This window comes from Kogia breviceps, chromosome 13 (assembly GCF_026419965.1).
Source record: "Kogia breviceps isolate mKogBre1 chromosome 13, mKogBre1 haplotype 1, whole genome shotgun sequence".
NCBI lineage: Eukaryota > Metazoa > Chordata > Mammalia > Artiodactyla > Physeteridae > Kogia > Kogia breviceps.
Window position 1 is genome coordinate 13646131 of NC_081322.1, and position 5884 is coordinate 13652014.

The window sequence follows — 5884 nt, forward strand, 5'->3', positions numbered from 1 at the left end:
ATCATATCTTGGGTCACAAATCAAGCCTTGGTAAATTTAAGAAAATTGAAATTGTATCAAGTATCTTTTGTGACCACAACGCTCTGAGACTAGATATCAATTACAGGAAAAATTCTCTAAGAAATACAAACATATGGAGGCTAAACAACAAACTAATTAATAACCAAGAGATCACTGAAGGAATCAAAGAGGCAATCAAAAAATATCTAGAAACAAATGACAATGAAAACACGCAGACCCAAACCTATGGGTTTGAACAGCAAAAGCAGTTCTAACAGGGAAGTTTATAGCAATACAATTTTACCTTAAGAAAAAAGAAACATCTCTAATAAACAACATCACCTTACAACTAAATCAATTAGAGAGAAAACAACAAAAAAAACCCCAAAGTTAGCAGAAGGAAAGAAATCATAAAGATCAGATCAGAAATAAATGAAAAAGAAATGAAGAAAATGATAGCAAAGATCAATAAAATGAAAAGCTTGTTGTTTGAGAAGATAAACAAAATTGATAAACCATTAGCCAGACTTATCAAGAAAAAAAGGGAGAAGACTCAAATCAATATAATTAGAAATGAAAAAGGAGAAGTAACACCTGACACTGCAGAAATACACAGGTTCATGAGACTACGACAAGTAACACTACGCCAATTAAATGGACAACCTGGAGGAAATGGACAAATTCTTAGAAATGGACAACCTTACAAGACTGAACAAGGAAGAAATAGAAAATATGAACAGACCAATCACAAGCACTGAAATTGAAACTGTGATGTAAAATCTTCCAACAAACAAAAGCCCAGGACCAGATCGCTTCACAAGCGAATTCTATCAAACATTTAGAGAAGAGCTAACACATATCCTTCTCAAACTCTTTCAAAAGATAGCAGAGGGAGAAACACTCCCAAACTCATTCTATGAGGCCACCATAATCCTGATACCAAAACCAGACAAAGATGTCACAGAGAAAGAAAACTACCAGCTAATATCTCTGAGGAACATAGATGCAAAAATCCTCAACAAAATGGTAGCAAACAGAATCCAACAGCACATTAAAAGGATCATACACTATGATGAAGTAGGGTGTATCTCAGGAATGCAAGTCTTCTTCATTATACAAAAATCAATCAACATGATACACCATAAAAACAAATTGAAGGAAGAAAAACCACATGATCATCTCAATCGATGCAGAGAAAGCTTTTGACAAAATTCAACACCGATTTATGATAAAAACCCTACAGAAAGTAGGCATAGAGGGAACTTTCCTCAACATAATAAAGGCCATATATGACAAACCCACAGCCAACACCATCATCAATGGTGAAAAACTGAAACCATTTCCACTAAGATCAGAACAAGGCAAGGTTTCCCACTCTCACCACTATTATTCAACATAGTTTTGGAAGTTTTAGCCACAGCAATCAGAGAAGAAAAAGAAATAAAAGAAAGCCAAACTGGAAAAGAAGAAGTAAAGCTGTCACTGTTTGCAGATGAAGTGATACTATATAAAGATAATCCTAAAGATGCTCCCAAAAAACTACTAGAGCTAATAATGAATTTGGCAAAGTAGCTGGATACAAAATTAATGCACAGAAATCTCTTGCATTCTTACACACTAATGATGAAAATTCTGAAAGTGAAATTAAGAAAACACTGCCATTTACCATTGAAAGAAAAAGAATAAAATATCTAGGAATAAACCTAACTAAGGAGGCAAAAGACCTGTATGCAGAAAATTTTAAGACACTGATGAAAGAAATTAAAGATGATACACACAGATGGAGAGATATACCATGTTCTTGGATTGGAAGAATCAACATTGTGAAAATGCCTCTACTACTCAAAGCAAACTACAGATTTAATGCAATCCCTATCAAACTAAAAGTGGCATTTTTCATAGAACTAGAACAAAAAATTTCACAATTTGTATGGAAACACAAAAGACCCTGAATAGCCAAAGGAATCTTGAGGAAGAAAAATGGAGCTGGAGGAATCGGGCTCCCTGACTTCAGACTATACTACAAAGCTACAGTAATCAAGAGAGTATGGTTCTGGCACAGAAACAGAAATACAGATCAATGGAACAGGCTAGAAAGCCCAGAGATAAACCCACACACATATGGTCACCTTATCTTTGATAAAAGAGGCAAGAATATACAGAGGAGAAACAACAGCCTCTTCAATAATTGGTGCTGGGAAAACTGGACAGCTACAGGTAAAAGAATGAAATTAGAATACTCCCTAACACCATACACAAAAATAAACTCAAAATGGATTAAAGACCTAAATGTAAGGCCAGACACCATCAAACTCTTAGCGGAAAACATAGGCAGAACACTCTATGACATAAATCACAGCAAGATCCTTCGTAACCCACCTCCTAGAGAAATGGAAATAAAAGCAAAAATAAACAAATGGGACATAATGAAACTTAAAAGCTTTTGCACAGCAAAGGAAACCATAAACAAGACGAAAAGACAACTCTCAGAATGGGAGAAAATACTTGCAAATGAAGCAACTGACAAAGGATTAATCTCCAAAAATTACAAGCCGCTCATGCAGCTCAATATCAAACAAACAAATGACCCAATCCAAAAATTGGCAGAAGACCTAAATAGACGTTTCTCCAAAGAAGATGTACAGATTGCCAACAAACACATGAAAGGATGCTCAACATCACTAATCATTAGAGAAATGCAAATCAAAACTGCAATGAGATATCATCTCACACCCGTCAGACTGGCCATCATCAAAAAATCTACAAATAATAAATGCTGGAGTGGGTGTGGAGAAAAGGGAATCCTCTTGAACTGTCGGTGGGAATGTAGATTGATACAGCCACTATTGAGAACAGTATGGACACTCCTTATAAAATTAAAAATAGAACTACCATACGACCCAGCAATCCCACTGCTGGGCATATACCCTGAGAAAACCATAATTCAAAAAGAGTCATGTACCAAAATATTCATTGCAGCTCTAGTTACAATAGCCAGGACATGGAAGCAACTGAAGTGTCCATCAACATACCTATGGATAAAGAAGTTGTGGCATATATATACAATGGAATATTACTCGGCCATAAAAATGAATGAAACTGAGTTATTTGTAGTGAGGTGGATGGAACTAGAGACTGTCATACAGAGTAGAAAGTCAGAAAGAGAAAAACATATACCGTATACTAACACATATATATGGAATCTAAAAAAAAAATATATATATATATATATGGTCATGAGGATCCTAAGGGCAAGATGGGAATAAAGATGCAGGCCTACTAGAGAATGGAGTTGAGGATATGGGGATGAGGAAGGTTAAGCATAGACAAAGTGAGAGAGTGGCATGGATATATATACACTACCAAATGTAAAATAGATAGCTAGTGGGAAGCAGCCGCATAGCACAGGGAGATCAGCTCGATGCTTTGTGACCACCTAGAGGGGTGGGATAGGGAGGGTGGGAGGGATGGAGGTGCAAGAGGGAAGAGGTATAGGGACATATGTGTATGTATAGCTGATTCACTTTGTTATAAAGCAGAAACTAACACACCACTGTAAAGCAATTATACTCCAGTAAAAATGTTAAAAAATATATTATGCATATAAACAAATGTAATCTGAATGGAACAAAATTGAAACCAAATGATTCTACTAAATTCATGAAAGGGATATTTCATCAGTTAAAATAATTACTTTTAGTCACAACTTTTTACTTATTATGAAGAAAAATATATTGTAGAATACTTAGAAAATACAGACAAAATGAAGGATTAAAAAAAATTGCTCACACTCCCATGCTATCAAGAGAACTATTGTGAACCTATTGTTCTGTTTATTTCTGGCTTTTTAAAACAGAGATTTATTTTTTAAACAAATACAGTATAATAATATATATATTTTATAACCTGCACAATTCATTTAAAAATCTATATCATGAGCATATTTCCATATCATTATATATTTTTCTATACAATTTTAAGAAATTTTTATTTTTAACTAATATTTGTCTTACTGAAAATTTGCAAAAGTAGTACAGAAAATTCCCATATATACTTCCTCAATGTTAATATCGTGTATAGCTACAGTAAAATTATTGATACTAATGAATTAATGTTGACCAATACCATTAACTAAACAACAGGATTTTTTAGATTTTTACCAGTTTTTCTCACTAACACTCTTTTTCTGTTCCAAAGTCAAATCTGAAGTTACACCTTGCATTTGGTTGTCATGTACAAGCTTATTTTTAGTGTCTTCATTATTTCCATGTCACGGCCCTCTGTGATAAGGAATAATAATGAGAGACTGCCTTTACTGAATACTTTCTATTATCCAAACACTTTTCAAATACAACAACCCTATGATATAAAGAACACATTTCACATATTATAATGAGGATTCTGAGACACAGAAAGATCACATATATTGTCAAAAATCATTTAGCTAGCAATTGTCAGAGCCAATAGTTGAACCCAAGTGGACTAATCTTTAAACTTGTGCTCCTTATTACTTATTAATAATAGATATTTATATGTTTGCACATTTCCCCCAATGTAAAGAATACAGCCATTCACTGTCTTGCTTCTATATGTTTGTATAAGAATGATTATTTGCCTATAATAAATTCTTAGAAGCAGAATTTTTAAGTTAATTTCATCAATGTGACATTTCAGAAATTAACATTTTGTTCTGCGTTTTTTTGTGTGGCTTTTTTTTGCAGTACGCGGGCCTCTCCCTGTTGTGGCCTCTCCCATTTCAGAGCACAGGCTCCAGACGTGCAGGCTCAGTGGCCATGGCTCACGGGCCCAGCTGCTCTGCGGCATGTGGGATCCTCCCGGACCGGGGCACGAACCTGCGTCCCCTGCATCGGCAGGCGGACTCTCAACCACTGCCCCACAAGGGAAGCCCTGTTCTGTGTTTTTGTAAAATAAATAAGTGATAACAATATCTCCTAGAGTGCTTATCTACATTTCTCAAACTCAATAGGGTGATCATAAATTCAAAAGGAAGAATTACTCAATAGTCTGACCTAGTTTCTTTGAAGGTATACAGACCTACATATTTACATACTTTCTCTTAACAATACCCTGACCATCTTCAGCACAGCTTTCAGTGAATGCAGCTTATGTTCTCTACGTTCACCAATAAAGTGATGGCCAAAACTCATCTGCGCAAGATGCTGTACCAAGGTGATTTGCTAAGTTATTTCATAAGTAGCTAGGCTATGAACATGATAATGTACTAATGTCCATTGGTAGCTTAGTACCATCTTATCAAGCTGTTATAAAGTATATTAGATAGCAAATTAAAATATCTATATAAAGTTACTCAGAATATTGTACCTGTTACCACTACTTTTATTATTATTATTATTACCCTTACCTCATCCATAATGTAATAATGAAGTTTAGATGCTATGGGCTGTTTGTATACTTTCTGTATTTCAGGGAAATTTCTGTACAATTGACAAAACATCTTTACATCTATATCTTGTCTATACCTACCAGTCCATTCTATACATGAAAAAGATTCTATATATAGAATCATGCATATATGTATATAAATACACACTAGTATATAGATATACTATATATCTATATATACTATATATCTATATACTATCTATACTATATATCTATATAGATATAAATATATAGAGTGTAGATATATAAAATAGAGATATTTTAGTATATTTTATGGAATTTTAAAAAGGTAAATATAGTCCTCAATGTTTCAAATACTATGAAATGGGTATTATCATCATATTTTAAAAGATGTTTCTTTGGTCCTTTCCTCTCACTCCGGCTACCAACCAGCCTACTGCATTCTCATTCTAATTTATTAGAATTATTATTTTCTAAATTGCTTTCCCTCTACATTGTC